Source organism: Pholcus phalangioides, unplaced genomic scaffold (assembly GCF_987345545.1).
Source record: "Pholcus phalangioides strain wild (caught in Gottingen) unplaced genomic scaffold, Ppha-v1.0 ptg000008l_1, whole genome shotgun sequence".
NCBI classification, from domain to species: Eukaryota; Metazoa; Arthropoda; class Arachnida; order Araneae; family Pholcidae; genus Pholcus; species Pholcus phalangioides.
In genome coordinates this window covers 50,585,533-50,605,087 of record NW_028301601.1, presented here as the reverse complement: position 1 = coordinate 50,605,087, position 19,555 = coordinate 50,585,533, and the positions used below count along the sequence as shown (strand labels likewise).

Here is a 19,555-nt window from a genome sequence, read left to right as displayed (position 1 = left end):
CATGATGTCCCGTGTTTACGATAAAAAATTTCCCTCATTCTTCTCGATAAGATATGGTCAAGCTAATCGTAATTAATTTTACCTTAATGTGTAGTTTTTAATTGCATTCAATCATTTGTCGCATTTATAAGGTGTTAAAAACGTCAGTCTCGGTTGAAATGATACTTCGGTTATAAAGACAAAATTTCTAGGTATATCAGTGTCGTTATAACCGAGTTTGACTGTACTTATCCTCCTACTAAAAACTAAACCACACCGAGTCCCTTAAAAGCGTGTGATTTCTCTTTTCCCACATCAATCTTTCTTCCCATATCGGTGTTCCACAGCAAAATGCCACTGAGGTTTGTTGAAGTTTCCCCAATTCTCTGGGGCTATGTACTGTGTACAGGATCAAAATCCCATTCTCCCATCCAATAAACCGTGCCGTTTTACAACATCGTGTGTCTTGACCGCAGTTCTAAAGGATAAAATGATAAAAGAAAAAGCCCCGTGTATATCCCCACGGGCATTGGGGGCAATCAGAGTTTCAGAAAAGCCAATTCCTGAAATACGTGACACGTTAGCGGTTCTGATATCCGCTAATTTCGGGTGCCATTTAACAAGTTCCCGTCATCACATTCCCTCCCTCACGTTTTATCCAATAAACGACCCCGTTTTTATAGACTCTCCTGCACATGGGGGACCCTTTTTTTCCTTCATTGAGTTTGGACGGGGCCCTCAATGATATTTATTGATACGGACTGGCTGTGTTGTGCATATACGTGGGAGACATTTAAAGTAAAATTCCTCCGACATTCGTTTAGTACGTTGGCTTCAGCATACTTAGATTGCTAATAACGAGTTAATTATGGTGATAGCAGATATCTAATTACATGTTTGCAATAAATTATATGTAATCACAAATTAATCTTGGTGACAACCGATCAGATGGTTGTCAATTGATCTTGGTCGTTGCAGATAATTAATTACAAATTAGTCCTGATGGTACAGATCAGTAGTCAGAAATCAATGTTATCGATGGAAGATCGATGATCACATATTGACAGTAACACATTATAATTATACATCTTGCTGATAACTAATCGGTGTTCAGAAATTTATCTTGATGGCAACTTGATATCGAATTGGTAATCACTAATTCATTTATGGAATAACAGATGCAATAGGTAAAATTTATCTTGATATGAGATCGGTAATCTCACAAACAAATAGTGGTGATATCAAAATCGATGATCACAGATTTATCTCGATTTTGTCATATCAGTTATCGCAAAGAAATGCTGGTGATGTTATATATATATACGCAAATATTACTCAAACGAAAATTAATAGCCACAGGTTTATCTTAACGGTATCAGATCGGTTATCGCAAACAAGTATTGTTGATATCAATCGGTGATATCATGGTGATTTTATCAATCGGTAATGGCAAACAGATACTTGTATCATCAAAATCAATAGATGAAGGAAAAAATTTATCTATTTACCAAAAAAAATTTATCTGGGTGATATATCAGATCAGGAATTGTGAAAAAATATTGGTGGAAACAGAATCGATAATTACAGAGTTATCTTGTCGATGTCAGATCGGCAATCGCAAACAAGTACTTACGCTATCAAAAGCTATAGTCACAAATTTATCTGATATTATCAAATCAGTAATCACAAAAAATATGTGGTGATATCAAAATCCTTAGTCATAGATTTCCGAATCGATAATCACAAATGAACATCGGGGATATCAAAAGATCGGTAAAGATATCTGAAAAAATCGGCAAACATGGATTTTAATGTTGATTATAACTAGAGCTCCGATTATGTGCACTAAAAAAGTGGCAAAATAAGCTCTAAAAATATGGAAATAAGCACGAAATATGAATTAAAAATGCAAAATACGCACTTAAAAATGTCATAAAAATCATGCATATTCATTCACAAAAAAATATCCCCGCATATGTATATGTTACTGTCAAAGCCCGAAATCAGCTAGTTCGGGAACTAGCCGGCCCAGTTAACCCGGCGAATATCCGAATTTCGGGCTTTCGCCGGTCTCTTCCAGGTCATCGCGACGTTGGTTATTTTTTGTGATGATTATGACCATAGCTAATCATAATTATTATGGTTAGCAACGGCAACGACGAAAAGAATCGGAATATCGATACCTTACTATCGATGGACTAGGGATCCATCTATAGGGATCGATGTAGAGGTGCTGCCAAAGCCCACATCAGTAATGAAACACCAGAAGTAAAAGAATTTCAACACCATTTGTAAAGCAATTGAAGAGTTTTGATACATATCTAAATAACCTAATATAATAACCTAAATATCTTATAGAAATAACCTCACAATAAAACAATTGATATTTGGAAAATACCAATGTTTCAAAACTCCGCCCACTGGCAGTTAATTGATTGCGGGGGAGGGGGGGGGGTGTGATAGAAAACATTTACTTTGCTGTAAAAACAACTTAAACGCGTTTTCATGCAAATACAAGCCCACAACAGGTGAAATGCCCAACGATGTGGCTGAGAAGGGACATTTTGAAGTGGCTGAAATAAAGCAGATCAAGAGTATGACGAGCTATCTCGGGCTTGCCGCCGAAAGGGTTAAGCATGATAATCGCAGATCACATAAATCTCGTTATCAGAACATCAATATCAACTGGTGTTTTGTGAAATTGACATTGCTGTCACCATAATTGATTGGAGAAATAAAAACTGTTAAATTACCCTGAGAGAATCCCACATGGAATCTTCTCCGTGTGTCTATTTCGAATGACAGTTCCCTTTATTTTTCCAGGGGAAAAAAGGGATACATATTAAGATATTACTTCCCCTCCTCCATTATTGCTGCAGTAGTTGTTCCCCCAGACAGAAAGAGAGCCATCGCCGACGCCGCCATCAAGACACATTGGGATGGGAAACAAGCCCTTGGCTCGCTTATTAATTTTGAGTTGGTACCCTTCTCGAAGGGGTTATTGTCGATGGGAGGAGCAAATTATTTCTCCCTTCCGCCGCAGCAGCATGTAATCTGAAAATGAAATTTACTTATAACGGAATTAATGATGTCGCGCTTCGCTAACAAGCAAAATGGAGGGAAGTGCCCCTTTTACAACGCGTTTCTCCCCCGTAATCCATGGTTCTTCCCGACCGGCCTTGTTACTGAGCCGATCATAAAAATTACGGGAAATTCCAACCCCGGCCAGTTACGGGAAAACAGCTGAGTTTAGTTGGGAGAGGAAACCTTTCGAAATTCTCAAAGTTTTCGGGAAATGAAGCGGCCATCTTGGAAATGATCGATCAGATATTGCGCCTCATTTTATTCAATGTTTTAAGAGAAGTATTTCATGGAAAAGTACGTAAACTTTGCCTAATAATACTCGGAAAAATCACCAACGAGAAAGGCAAATACAAGAAAAATACAAATAGATCCTTCATTTCTCAAGCAGCCAATCAGGGCGTAATAGAAGACTCAGGCGTTCAGCTTCATTCCGGTCACGACTTTGGACTTGGACAGGCGTATATTTTTTCTTTCCGCGGAGCAACCAAGAATAAAGATTTGGTAACCAATACAAATGGGATCCTCGGTCAGCGTGATATTTTTTATTCTCTGAAGACGACACCCACAGCGTGTCGAAATGCATTAGGAGTTTTGTAATTTCCTCATATTTGCCTTTTTCATTGGTGGTTTTTCTAAGTATTATTTCAGCTATAAGACCTTTAAACTGACGGGAATCGTCGGTGTTTGATAATCCTTAATACGTGGGTTCACCATTCTCATCTAACAGTCCTCTGTTAGATAGAGCATGGGTTACCTACTGGTGGTAACCCTGGAACTCTGGGGTTCGGTGACAGGTTTTTCAGATTCCGCATGATCAAAATCTACGAGACCCTTAAAAACCCCGGAATCCGGAGAGCTTTTCGAAGAAGTAAACTTTTTTGTTTTTGGTACTCGCAGAGCTGTTCTTTATTTTAAATTTCAACTAGACAGGGTCGTTTAAAAAAACATCAGACCATATGGATGACAAAAAACTTAGAGATAGTAACATTACATTTTTTAACATAGAATTTTCGAACCAGAAGCTCCAGAGGTTCGTGAATGTTATTTTTCACTTCATTAGGAAATTTTGAGTTGTAAAAATGGTGCTTTTTTTGGAAATATTTTATCTACTAGAAGTGAGGATTCTTGAACTGCAGACTTTATGTGTGCGTTACGGGACACCCAAGGCCCGTATTTGACACATGAGTCCCACCCGGGCATGGCACGGAGACCTCATTCGCATGGGGGCTTCCACGATAAGATAGATCTGGCACAATGATTTATGACAGTAAATATATAAATTAAGAGGTGGTGTCTAAGCCCCTCTTTCATTTTGCCCCGGGTTCCCTCTGAAAAAACAAAATACTCGTGCAATGTTGTCGCAGATACAGAAGTTATTCGGAAACTAATTGCTAGCAAACTTTACATTCGTTAACGTTAGAATGGGGGTGGGGGAGGTTCTTAACCTTTTATGATTACGGAAATCCTCTGAAGAAATTCCCTGGCAACGTAGCGTTGCCGTGAGCACGCTTGCAAATGTGTAGAAGACAGTGTTTCTCAAACTTTCAGCCCCGTGGCTTCTTTGCTCTAGTCCACGTTTATCCGCATCTTCCCAGAATAGTTAAATAAAGAATCGCTTTAAAGCACTGAATTGGTACAAATCAATGTACCCAGTTCACTGCGATGCCTCTAGAAGCCGCAACGCATACTATGCGAAACCACTGACCTAAGAGGTTGTATTGCGTATTCTTAGAAATGCGTAGAAGCTTGGGTAGCCCTACAAATCGATAGAACTCTTGCTTACCCACCAGAAATGTATAAGAGGCTTGCGTATCCATAGTGAAATGCCCAAGAGGCTTATTGTCACTATTGTCACTAGAATGCGCAGTGAGTGTGAGTACACATAGAAATGCGTAGGAATTTTACGTGCCCTCTTTTATATTGTGCCATAAGTAATGATTAAATTTTTTTCTAACTCGTGTTTTACGCCAGCACAGATTTGAGAACCACTGCCAGAATGATAATGTGAAGTTTGGTAGCCAATCGTGTTCAACAAACTCCAAGAGCAAAGATCAAAGTTAGGATTAGGTAGACAGTTTCTTCAGCAACATGACATTGCAAACCACACTCGTACCCTCAGAAATTTGACATTTTGGTCAGTTCAAGAATTTAGTAATTGTCGCATCCCCTCTGAATAAAAACTTATCCCCTTGAATCAAAGGTGACAAACGGTTAATGATTTGCAGATGCAAAATCAGTGACTCATGGGATGAATCTGTTGAAGAGTTCCAGAATTTTTCAGGATGTGGTTTGAAAGAATGCAAAAGTGGATTCATGTGCGACTGTTTCAAAAATGCAGCATTTCTGCCGTGTAACTGCTGTCAAAGGCCTTTGGGAGCAACCTGCATTCGAAAACTAGTTCAGAATACTGCAATCAAGTGTAATTTATAAGTGTAGGATTGCCAACGTTAAATCAGATATCATCGTCTTCATACGGTCAAGAGGTTATTCAAATACAGGTACATGCCACTAAATCTTTATTCTCTCAACACTCGACTCGCGAGTATAAGCACACATTCACGCACAGAGGTGTGTGTGTGTGTGTGTGAATGAGTTTGCAAACACATTTTACCATGTCAAGTATTACAACGCGTGGACACGTTGATGTTTCAATGGGGGGGGAAAAAAAAAGACATCATGAGCCTCAAAACCCCTCTCGAGGACGACAAATACCTCTCCGAAATAGTAAAAGAAAAGAGTGTGTTCAAGTTGAAATCCTGTGCTGAATGCCCGATGGAAAGTATTCATTGAAGAGTGTGTTTCGTTGTGGGAGTGGATTATAGAAGCCACGAGTGTTGAATCGGTGGGGAATTCTCCATTGTCAAGTCTCTAGAATAGAGCTCCTACGTGTGGAAATGAATAGCAAGGGCCGATCCCCTAAAATGTTGTTTTCGGTTAGAGATTTTCACAGCCAGCCTCAATCACGCAAAAATCAGAGAAAAAAGAAATTCAGTGTTTCCGTATGGCTCTAGGAAAAAAACATTGTGACTAAAAAAGTTATGGAATGTTTTTGTACCGTGGGATTTTTGGTCATTATTTTAGAATAATTATGCATGAGAAAAATAAATGTATCGTTTAATTAATTTAAGTCGGTGTTTCTCAACCTTTATGAAAATGAGAACCAGTAAAATGTGTGAAACAATTTGATGGACTTGTGCCCCGTATTACGGGACATTCCTGTAATTTCCGTTGTTAAGATTTTTTTTAGGTGTCCCGTTTTTTCAATGATACTTATTTGAATTAGTAATATTTACCAAAGTCGTGAATATACACGCAGCGTTTTCTATAACATAAACTTTCTCAATGATAATTATGGCAAAAATAATAAATGTTTATATCATTATTTGTCAGGTTTAACACGTTTTGTCCTCAATTTTTTTTGGAGTTTCAATAACGATTGGTGATTGTGCCTACTTCTGACAATGTTTTTGATGACAATCGGCGATGTCTTTTATAATTTACAGATTATTTAAGATCCCAATTTACCGAATTTTTCTCAAAGATATATGGTCATCAGATCATTTCAATGTTTGTTTTATGAAATAAATTTCTGTTTACCGCGATTTATATACAAATACCAAACAGGCTAATTGCCCAATGAGCTGGCGGAAAAAAATTTGTCCATAACAAATACGGATGTAAAAACAAACCAAAACAATACCCAATATAAAAGCATATCCTAACAGCAACAAAAAAAAAATTAATAATATATTGTAGCAGCCCTTTATTTTCCCACCCTTCATCAATTTCAGCAGTAATTAGCAAGTTGCAATTTTTTGGCAAAATTTAGTGATATCCCTGATTTAGGATAGAAATTTTTTGCATTCTTCTCGATGATGTAAGGTAAATCTAAGCATAAAGGTTTTTATTTGAACTCATATGGATATTTACGAATATCAGTTATAACGTATGAATAATTTGAGAAACGCTGATTTGAGTCAACGGACACTGATCGGTGTTCGTATTGATACGTATGATTCTTTATAATGTTTACGTTTCGAGAGTTGACAGATTTTAATGTTGATGAGAGTCCACAAATACTTAAGGGAAACGAAAGAGCTGCAAATTCTTGGGAGAACAATATTCTCCTAGTTTTACTTTCAACGAGCGATTATAAATTGTGATTTTGATGGAAAATCAAGAATTCCAACGCCAACATTTACATTCTGGAAACCTAAAAAAAAAATTTTACTACAAATTTTATTATCTACGAGTCCAGAATTTTTTTTAAGGAAATAACAGTTCACAAATTTTTATGTCAATGGAGTCCATAAATCCTGATGTCCATGAGAGAAGGTCTACTAAAATTTCGATACCAGTAGGAATTTGTTAATTTTGACGTTAATGGGAGTGCATTTTTTATATTAGTGAGAGTCAGGTGATTTTAATTTTCGGTAGTCTGCAAATTTAATATCAAGAGTCCACAAATTTAATATCAAGAGTCCACAAATTTAATATCAAGAGTCCACAAATTTAATGTCAATGAGATTTCACAAATTTAAATATTATTGCGTGTCCTTTGGTTTTGATGTCGATGGGATTCTATAAATTCTGTCAATGAGAGTTCAAATTCTATTTCGATTTATTAATTTGGTTGAATATAAATTTTGATGTTAATAGCTGTCCTCATATTTATCCTCTATGAGAGAAGGTCAATTTGAACTTCGGTATCAATTAAAATCCAATAAACTTAATGAGAAATAAATACTTGAATCAAATAAACTTAATGAAAGTCTATAAATTTTGTTGTGTGAATGGATTCTACCAATTTTGATGTCTATGAAAGTTCACAAATTTGGATGTCAATAGAGTCCACAAACTATGATGTCAATAGAGTCCACAAACTATGATGTCAATGAGAGAAAACCTACTAAAATTTTGATACCGATAGTAATAAGTTAATTTTAATATTAATGAGAGTACATTTTCTATGGCAGTGAGAGTCAGATGATTTTAATTTTCGACAATCCACTAATTTAATATCAAGAGTCTACGAATTCAATGGCAATGAGAATCCGCAAATTTAATGCCAATGAGAATCCACAAAAATTCAATGTCAATTTAAATCCCGATATGAATGGGAATCCGATAATATTGATGTTAATGAGAGTCCATGAATTTTATTGTAATGAGAGACGGCTTACATAAATTTTGATTTCAGTGCAAGTCAGCTAATTTCATTGTACGAGAGTTCACAAATTTAATGTTCGTGAGTTTACAAATTTAATGTTCGTGAGTTCACAAATTTAATGTTCGTGAGTTCACAAATTTAATGTTCGTGAGTTCAAAAATATAATGTTGGTGAGTATCCACCAAAATTTTAGTGTTAATGAGAGTTCACAAATTCAACATGAAAGTTGACAAAAAACCAATGCAACTATGGGAGAGTATAGGTTGCATCTTTCAAGATGCATACCTCTTCTCTGTACATCTTGGATACAGTCCCTCTTTACGATTCATTGCAACAAAACCAATTCAGAAAATGTTAACTCCTTTCTTCAGCGAATACGTAGTATTTTCTTATTTATCCGCTTCTGGTGTTGAACATTTTCCGACAATAGTATCGGAACAAATTTAACAAGGTTAAATAGAAAAGAAAAAGATGCATAGAATTCCCTTCCCTTTTTCCACAATAAAATTAAAGAATACAAGAAAACGTACAATGCATCCAAAGGAGTCCCCTTTTTTCGATGTCCCCAACTCGTGCTGGTCACCATTCGGTCAGCTCGCCTCCTTCTGGCCCTCAATTTTACGAGAAAGGACTCTCATTTTATAATTCTTTTCTTATCGTAAAGGCTACCGTACTTTGTCGCAACAAGAACTGACCGAAGCGATGAAGGTAACTTCTATAATGTGGTCAAGGGGTCAACAAGAAGCATGAGTCGGAACATTCATGTTATGAAAATCCATCCATCATCTAATAATAAGCGTGTATTGTGAGTTGGATGGCATTTCTAGGAGCTGTAAGTGATGTTGAGCAAAGTAATCCTACGCTACTTATCAAGAGTCCAGACACCAATATTTTAGGGTATGTGTGGACAAGGGGATCTTCACATTTTTCCAGTCATGAGCATCTTTCATGGCCAGTATCTGAAGAAAAGCACTCACATGCCAACTCTTATTATAATGGCTAACATATAATATAGTCGTTCATGTTGATGAATGTATGACTTTGATTAATCAACACGGAGATAACGTACGCTCAAAATGGTACGTAACGTGAACGTAACTTAATGAAGGTCTCTCAAGAAACAGGAATAACTCGGAATAAGGCACAAACAAACATCGAGCACCCTTGAGGCCTCACGTGAGTTCCACAGTGATCGTGAGCAATAGGTTTAAGATCCCTGGTGTAGACTGGCGTTGCCAAATTATCATACAAATTTCGCTTAGTGATATCAGATCGGTAATCGCAAACAAATATTGGTGATATCAAAATTAACACTGACATATTCACTCTTTATGATTTTCTGATCGGTAATCACAAGAAAATATTGATGATACCAAAATCTTATAGTGACAGATTTATCGAGGTGGTTTTTGATTTTCAATCGTAAGCAACTGTTGGTGATATCGAAATTGATAGTTATAGATTTATCTCGATGAATTCAGGTCTGAATCACAAGCAAATGTTGACGATATTTAAATATATAGCCACAGACTTATCTTGGAAAACCAGATCGGTACTTTCAAACAAATGTTGGTGATGAAAAATCGATAGTCATAAATTTATCTTGATTTCAGATCGGTAATTGCAAGCATACTGGTGATATAAAAATTGATAGTCGCCGATTTATCTCACCAATTTTAGATCGGTAATCACAAAGAAATATTGGTGATATCGCAATGCAGTAGTCACAGATTTATCTCGGTGATTTCAGATCAGTAATCACAAGCAAATGGTGGTGATATTTAAATCAATAGTAACAGGGTTTTTTTTTTCAGTCATCAGATCTGTTATCCCTCACAAATATTAGTGATATCAAAATTGATAGTCAAAGATCCATTTTGGTGATTTCAGATTGGTAATCGCAAGTACTGGTGCTATCAAAATCTATAGTTACAGATCGATTTCGGCGATTTCAGAACGGTAATTGCAAATGCCAGTTGTTATCAAAATCGATAGTCGCAGATTCATTTCAGTGATTTCAGATCGGTAATCGCGAACAAATATTAGTGATATCAAGATCTGTAGTCGCAAATTTTTCTTGGAGAAAGGTTAAATTTCGAATTTCAGTCATTTCATTTCTTGTTTTCATCTTCACTCTCCACAATTCCTACAGCGTTTGACGCAGCAACCCCGCATGAAGTATCAATAGCAGTAGGAAAATGATAGAATTGGGTCTGCATAAAAATCAAGTAGAGGTTGCCAACTTTTCCTCCTTCTAAATAACATCTTACTGTTTATACTCTTAAAGAAATAAAATAAAAACTGGAATAAATCCCAGAAGAATACTAGTTTCCAGAAGGGGGGGGGGGTTGCCCTTTCTGTATTTTCTACTCGAAAGTTCTTAGGCAAATCGAGAAAAATCCTCAAAGCCGTAAGAAAAGCTAGTGAGAAATTTAATTGCGTGTGGTAATTTCCAGAAATCGTTTCTGATAGTTATAGAAATTAATAGCTATAGATTTATCTCGTGATTTCAGATCCGTAATCACAATCAGATGTTGGCGATATTTGAGAATCTATAGCCACGGACTTATTTTGGCGAAATCAGATCGGTAATTCCAAACTAATGTTGGTGATGTCAAAATTAGTAGTAACAGATTTATATTGATTACAGATCAGCAACTACAAGCAGATATAAAAAAATCGATAGTCACAGGCTTATCTCACCGTTTTTAGATCGGTAATCACAAGAAAATATTGGTAATATCGCAATCCATATTAACAGATTTGTCATAGTGAGATAAGATCGAAAATCGCAAACAAATATTAGTGATAACTCAATCCAGTGGTCACTGATTTATCTGAGTAATTTCAGATCGGTAATCGCAATCAAATATTATTGATATCAAAATCGATAGTTACAGATCTGTTTCGGCAATTTCAGATCGGTAATAGCAAATACCGGTTGTTATCAAAATCGATAGTCAATGATCTATTTCAACGATTTCAGATCGGTAATCGCGAAAAAATATTAGTGGCATCAAGATCTGTAGTCACAAATTTTGTCTTGGACATCGGTTCAATTTCGAATTTCAATCACTTCATATTCCTTGTTTTCATTTCCACTCTCCACAATTCCTCCAGTGTTTGGCGCAGAAACCCCACCGCATGAAGTATCAATAGTAGTAGGAAAATGATAGAATCGGGTCTAAATAAAAATCGCAAGTAGGGTTGCCAACCATTCCTCCTCCTAAATAACATTTTACGGTTTCTGCTCCTAAAGAAATAAAATAAAAAGTGGAGTAAATCCCAGAAGAATACTAGTTTCCAGAAGGGGGCGGGAGGGTGGTGCTCTCTCTTTTCTACTCGAAAGTTCTTAGGCAAATCGAGAAAAATCCTCAAAGCCGTCAGAAAAGCTAGTGAAAAATTTAATTCCGTGCGGTGATTTCCAGAAATCGTTTTTCCGGTAGTGGCAAAAAAAAAAAAAAAAAAAAAAAAACACCCCGACCTTCTTCAGCACGTTTCCAGCTCCCGACACCCATTTTTTTTTTCTTTACTCTCTTAGTTCCACCAGCATCTACATTGCAAATTGAAGGGGTGCTCGTGTTCAATCCCAATATTCTCTTCGGAAAGCCTTAAGCTTTCTCGCTGTAGACACTTTTCCAGGACTGAACTGAACTTACTGGAAGAGGAAGAGGAAGCGGCTGTAGTAGGAGGAAGGTTCTTCGATTTTCCAGGACAGAATCGTCCACACTCCACCTTATTCCGTCCCATTCCTCTCCATGATCCTACTGGATTTTGATCCAGGCAGGCACCACTGGGGAGTTTCACTTCCTTCCTTCCTGTCCTATCATATATATACGTATATCTTCCTATGCTTCTCTCACGTACTCCACCTACACATACACATACTCACTCCAACAAGCTTGCATTTGCATATTCGATTCTCTGGAATTTTAGGGATCGCTTGGTCCTCTCTTCTCAATTCGTTATTTCAGTCGTTTAGGGGGGGGGGGAAGAATGGATAGAGAGTTTATAGGATGGAAGAGATCAACCGAAAGTTCGGAGATTGGTTGTGCGTATTTTGATGCCTTTGTTCGAGATTATGAGTGTGCATATATTTTTTTCGGTGTTTTTCTAAAGGATTTTCTTTTGTTAATTAAAATGATAATCGATTTTGAGGACTGCCTATACCAGGGATGTACACTGGACCCTTGAAAGTTATTCGTAAACGTTTCGATCTACAGGGACTGGGGACACACCTTACACAATTTTCTACACTCTAAATTTATTACAAAATAAATATAAGAAACTATTAAAAGATCCTAATTCGAGGGTTTATAGCCCCTCCTTCAGTGAAAACATGGTCTTATACAGCCCAGACAGCTCGCTGGAGTGAAAACACGTGGTCGGATAGAAGACCAACGTGTGATGGCGATGATGATGACAGAGGAAATGATAGTGATGATGGGTGATATGATTGCGATGATAATATTTGTATATGGGTGTAAAATATTATGCAAGTGGGCATTGTATAATATTTTATCATGTGCATATATTGATTATAATTTTTGTTAATTGCATTTTTGATTGGGTTGCTGTGTTTTTGAAATATATTACATCCGTAATTTTATGGGCATCTTTTTCTCAGCCACCTCGTTGGGCATTTTGCCTGTTGTGGTGTTGTAGTTGTATTTGTATAAGACAGAATGTATCGATGATGAAACTGCAGAGATCGGCAAATTTAAGAATTGAGCCCAGATATTAGAGAAATATTGCGTGTTTCTTGAGAAATGTCTACATCCGATGAAGGGGAATTTTTGTGAATACGAAGCGCTTCGGAGAAATCTAAGTCAAAAGGCGTGAAGCATTGCAGAATTAAAGTTGAATCCCTATTTTAACTTTAACTGAAGTTCAATCACCATTCAACTTTGGTTGAAGTTTAATCACCATTTTTTAATTTTAATTCTGCTAAAATGCTGCAACAATGTTCCACACCTCTCGACTTAGATTTCTTTGAAGTCCTTCATATTGATAAAAATTATCTTTAACGATTTCTCCAGCACTCCATATTTCTCATATATTTGGGAATAATTCTCGAATCCCCCTCCCCCCCACTTCACCATCGATACATTCTGTCATATAATCTTAATCGTATCAATCACCATCATCACTATATCTTCTACTATCATCATCAACATAACGCGTCGGTCTTCTATCCGATTGCGTGATTTCATTCTAGCGAACGGCCTGCACCATATCAGACCATTTTTTCCTCACTGAAGAACAGGCTACGTTAGCTTCGAAACGGTATTCGGATAAATAACTAATAGGCCTACTTATTATCTATGTACCTTATCTGCGTATATTTATGCTGTTTGTAAATTGTGAGAATGAATAATTTTTTTTTTCCGACACGCGTGGCCGCGCCCTCCGGGGAAATGTGCGGAAATTGCACAAGCGACAGAGCCTGGCCGTGTTTGGTTGGTAAGTAACCCTCGAAATGGCTGTGTGGTGTTTTAATTTGTCTTTTTTTTCGTTTTGAGTCATTTTCGTTGGATTTTACGTTTTTTACGCTGTGTTCAAAAGTTATTTTTTTTATAATAACGTATCCTATACAAGATCTGCTCTGGTGGACTAACTAAATTTTTTTCTAGCACGTTTAGTGCTCCTAAATTTTTCCTAAGAAAACCCGAGTTTCACGATGTGTGAGTTTTTAGAGGTCACTGGATTTTCCATGCGATATTTCTGTGGCATCTCGAAAGTTTTTTAAGACCCCCCCCCCTAAAACATTTTGGATATTTTAGTTCATTGGGCACGACTCGCGGGCGTCAAGAGAAGAGGTGCCTCACAAAAATGAAATTTAGTTGAAATTTTCGAGGAGTATGCATGTAAATGTGCCTGGTAGAGGGCCGCAGAAGAATCATTTCACCTGACGCACAGTCCATGGCACTCTTAAGACGGCCCTGCCAGATTGAATCTCTTGGCGGGCCGGAGTGTGTGCACCCTTGCCATAGAAGAGTGTCATAGCATGATAGTCAAAGCAAGAAAGAAAGATAGGCAGAGGCGGATTGGAGACAGCGCCCGGTGCCCCCGACTTCTAAAGGGCCGCGAAAAACCCGAACTTCACACTTTTTTCTAATTTAAGGGGCGCAGTATTTTCTTTTGCGCCCGGGGCCTCGATCGGCTTTAATCCGCCACTGAAGACAGGTGTTTCTTTCCAAAATTTGGTCCCCCAATTAACTAATATTTATATGTACAGTATTTTTATGGAAAACTGTATCCAACTCACGCTACTGTATTGAAGTATTACTGTATCGCGAAAAAAAACCGCCGAAAAAAACAAACTTATAATTCAGCCCTTCAGCAACGAGCAACACGCATAATAACACGCCAACGCTGACTCAAACGCCACCTATCGACCGTTTCGGTCATAACAAAAGTTGCCCAGCCATGAAACAACGTCGCGTCTCACCACCGGCTGCTCGGGGTCCCATTACTAGAAAAACGGTATAACGTGTAGCGGGGGGGGGGGGGAATGGAGGAAAATACGCATTCCTTTCATCTCCAGCTTTGGCGATCGATCCATTAAACTCGGTGGGAGGGTGGGAGATCGGTACATACATATAATACAGTACAAGGTTAAAAGAGAGAGAGAAAAGGTATAGGAGAGGAGAGAGAGAGAGATGGTAAAAGAGGAATAGTAGTTTTTAATGGGCAAACCTGAGGCGAGGAAGCGGAAAAAAGAAAAGCGGTTATATGTCGAGCTCAATGTTGTAATTAATAGTTTTGTGCGCGCCATTGTGCTCGATTGAAAATGAAGAGGAAAAAAAAAAGAAGTAAAACACGAAAAAACATTGGAAAAAATAGGAAAAAAATAAGCGAGGGAAAATAATTCCGAGTCTCTCGAAAATCCTCGAGATAAATTCTTGTTATCTTTTGCGAGTGTTTCTCGTGTTTCGTAACATTTTATATGCGTTTGTTTTCAACTAGAAACTATTAAATAACAAGATATATGAGGTGGATAATTTCTCAGGAATTTTCTTCCAAGGTGAAATTCATTTCTTTTGCGATTCCTTCGGATTTAAATAACGTTTTAATGCGGCTATGAGATATCAATTTTTTTTTTCCTTTTATGTATGATTTATTTCGTCTTGGGTACAACAAGCATTAATAACGCGTGTTTCTCTGAGGTATGATGTATAACGCTAGTATAATGTTGGAATAGCATTATTATGGCTAGGAAAACTGTTCAAATATCGCAAGCTAACCGAATGGCATTAAAAATTCGTGTCCGTTGTATCTGTTATGTAGGGTTTTGATTCATGTACAAGCCACGTGACTAGATTGTGAAAGAATATTCATCACTTTTTACACGTGTTGAGTTTTAGGATTGAAATAATAGAGGATCGATTTGATTAATTGACTGATCGATAATGAAATTATGAATTTGTTAATTATTAAACTGAGAGAAGTGCGAGATTTTTGAAACAATGCTAGAATGTACAGTTAAAGTCGTTTGTAACGACCTCGGCTGTTACGTCAGTATTTGGCGGCCCGGGATGATTCCAATAGAGAATAATCTCAATCATCCTTATTTGTAATCGATGAAAAAACTACAAAACGATTATTTTTAGAAAATGTCCCGTTTTTTCAACAAAGATTACTTTGATTCATAATGATCACAAGAATTTGGAATGAAGGCAATTTGAATTTTTTATAAATGATAGTAATGACTATGAATATTAATATTCTCACATAGTTTCCGAGGCAAAAAAAACCCCCAAAAAAAACACATTTTAATTTACTTCAGACTTTCTGTAGCACTGTATTTCTCACTAACTCACCAAGAGTAATTTATAAGCAATACAGTATTTTTCAAAAACGCAGACGTTTCACAACATTTTTGCGCGAAACGTCGGTGTCCGGTATTTTTCTTGATCGAATATGGCCACACTCATCACGATGAAATTACAGTGATTGAATCACACGATCTTCATGCACAGTGGATTGCATCTGATCATATATTTCGTTATAAACGGTCCCGAGAACGTCAAATTCAGTTGCCAAGGCACCTCTGTTTAACAAACAATATTCGTGGATTCTTCGCGTTATCATTATAACCGAATTTGTAGTAAATACTTTCGTGTATAGGAAAATATGGCTTTATTAATCTTTGGATTTAACGAAAGCCATTGTTGTTTATAAGTTTAACATTCGGATAAATAGCTCTGAATATTCTTTGAATTCGCAAAAACGGATGACTAGTATAATGCGGTATAATCTCTTCCAAGTTTTTTACAGAAGCCTTAAAAATGCCTTATACGTAAATTATGATAAACATTGTTTACTTTTAGATTTTCTAAAATGTACGGTTGAAGTTACGGAAAGCATTGCTGAGTTTTGTGCAATTTTCTGGTGTACAGAAAAATCAAATGCTTATGAAGTCTTCAATTGGAAGGAAGCAATTTTTATAGAAAAATAATATCATTTACACAAAAACAAACTTATTTCATCGATTCATTTTCTCCAATCGATCAACACTCAACACAAAATTTATAGAAAACCAATCAAATTCACGGTTTCACAAATACGTCTACAAGATAGTCAAATATCAAATACGAAAAAATAAAATCATTATTCGAAAATAATTACATATACCAACCCAAAAAAAACCAATCAAATCGAAAACTCAATAGCAATAATTTACAAAGTGACCAAAAAAAAATCCAAAATTTTTTCCATATTTCAAGAGGAGAAGCTCATTGGTCAATAAACACCAATAGCTAGATACTTGAGAAAAGGAAGAGAGAAAAAAAATTACTTTTAATGCTAAAAAGTATGTCATATCAAGCAAACGAGCCAAAAAAGTGTGTAATTTTTAAATATTTATATGTTCTTTTCATTATTATTATCATCACGTAAGATAAATAATTATAAATTTCGTAATACTGGTATTTTTTCCGCTCCACAGAAGTAATTATAGTATTACTGAACATAAACCATATTAATACATTCCAAGTTATGAGAAGCATTGCTGACTTTCAGAACATTTAACATAAGTCTTCGAAGTTATGAGAAGCATTATTGACTTTCAGAATATTCTAACATGCCCTAGAAGTTATGAGAAGCATTGTTGGCTTTCAGAATATCCTAACATAAGTCTCTAAAGTTAGGAGAAGCATTGATCCGTCTTAAAAAAAAACCCCAAAAAAAACAAACAGATAAAGAGTGATTTTTATAGAAAAATAACGCTATTTATAAAGATAACAAACGAAATTCGATTTCTATTGAATCGTTTTCTCCAATCGATCAGCACAAAAATGTATAGAAAACCAATCAATATATTCACGACTTCACAAATAAATCTAAAAGATACTCAAATAATCACATACGAAAAAAAAAAAAAAATCATTATTAATAATATTTCATACTTCAACAAAAAAAAATCAATCAAATTGAAAACTCAATAGCAATAATTTACAACATGTCAAAAAAAAAAAAAAATCCAAAAATTTCCCAACTTTCTGAAGCCAAAGCTTATTGGTCAATGAAACACCAATAGCTAGATACTTGTGAAAAGAGGGAGAGGAAAAAAAAAAAAAAAACCGGGAAAAAATTACTTTTAATGCTAAAAAATATGTCATCTTTATATATTTAGCAAACGAGCCAAAAAAGCGTGTAATTTTTAAAGATTTATACGTTCTTTTTATTATTATTATCATCATCATTCCCCACTTCTTTCTAAATCTCGTAATACTAATGACTGGTATTTTTTTTCCCATCCACAGAAGTAAAAATCCCTTTTTCTCTCTCTCTCTCTCTCTCAAAATCTTAATTTTTTTTCCAATACGCTCGAGTGTAAAATTAGGGGATGAAGAAAAAAAAATTTTTTCCAATTTTTTTTCTAATTTTTTTCCCTCTCTTTTAACATCACAGTCTGCTTCATGACCGTTTGCACAATGACAATTCTTACTAATTAAACAGGGATGAGAGAGAGAGAGAGGGATAAAATAAAATAAAATTTGTGAAATTTTTTTTTTCCTTTTTCCTACGCTTCACATACTTCGAAAAATTTTTTTTTTTCCCTCTTCTATACACACACAATTGAAGGGGGAAAAAAAAATCGATCAAGCTATTTATGTATGAAAATTTTATTTTTTTTCGTTAAGAAAATCGCTTTCATTATCATCGAATCTGCAACGAGCTTAAGGAGAGAGGGAAAAAAATCGGAAAAAATTAGAAAAAAAAAAATTGAAATTTTTTTTTTTTTCCTTATATATCTCATCAGCCAATTAAAAATCTACTTAATAAAAAGAAGTTTTAAAAGAACATAAAAATTAAAAAAAAAATATTGAATAAAAAGAACTTTTGGGGGAAAAGATTAATTCTGCAACGCTTGTTGGGCACACATTGAGAATGAATTGCTTGTCGATCGATCGATTATTATTTTTTTTGAATAAATAATGAAAAAAAAAATAATAATATATTATTTTTGTTATCTCTTATCATTGTTCTGTATAATAATGAAGACGGTAGGGATTTTTTTTTTTGTGTTAATTTTCTCTTTTTTTTACCAATTTTTCCCGTATCTTTGATTTTGCTCGGTGTTTTGATTACTCAAGTATTCGATGGAAAGATTCTCCTCTTCATATGTGCAAAAAAAAAAAAAATTATCTTTTTTAAATTTTGAAATTGTTTTTTTCTTTGAATTTAAATAATTTTTTTATAATGAAATTGTTGATTAATGCGTTTATTATTATTTGTTTTAATAATTATATTTTATGTAAATGTGTGATTTTGAAATAGATATCTTTTTTTGTTATTGGGGGAAAAAGATTTTTTTTAGCGTTATGGTGTTTAATTAGAATGTTTGAGGAATTTTTTGCAATCTTTATTTTTTTACGAATTATTTTTCGGCGTGATTTGATTTGGAAATATTTTACGGGAAAATAGAGATTGTGTGGGAGGTGGAATAATTTTTAATTTTGCAAACTTGATAAATACTTGGCGTAATATGAGTCTTTGCGCTATGGAAATTTTAAATCAAAATATAGATTAAAATTGAAGGGTGTTTTTTTTAAGGGCGAATAAACACTGATGCTTTTAAAAATTAATTTTATCGTTGGTCTCCGAAAGAGAGGAGAATTCGAGAAACATAATTATTTTAATTTCGGTTTCCCCCCCCCCTTCATTTCGGTGAATTATATCCTAATTTCCCAATCTATGATGCCGGAACCCCCTAGCGGGTATGTGGCAGGTCGTTCAGAGCTACGGGAGAAAATATTCCTAAAAATTCAGAAAAATTGGAAACCGAGCAAAGTAATTTGCAATTTTTCTATTACT

At 35.5% G+C, this 19,555-nt stretch overlaps 1 protein-coding gene across 4 annotated transcripts in view; it reads left to right on the top strand.

The window, feature by feature from the left end:
* Positions 1-19,555, top strand: part of LOC149084458 (paired box protein Pax-6-like) — a 134,295-nt gene that overhangs the window by 83,796 nt on the left and 30,944 nt on the right. The gene's annotated exons all lie outside the window — the stretch shown is intronic.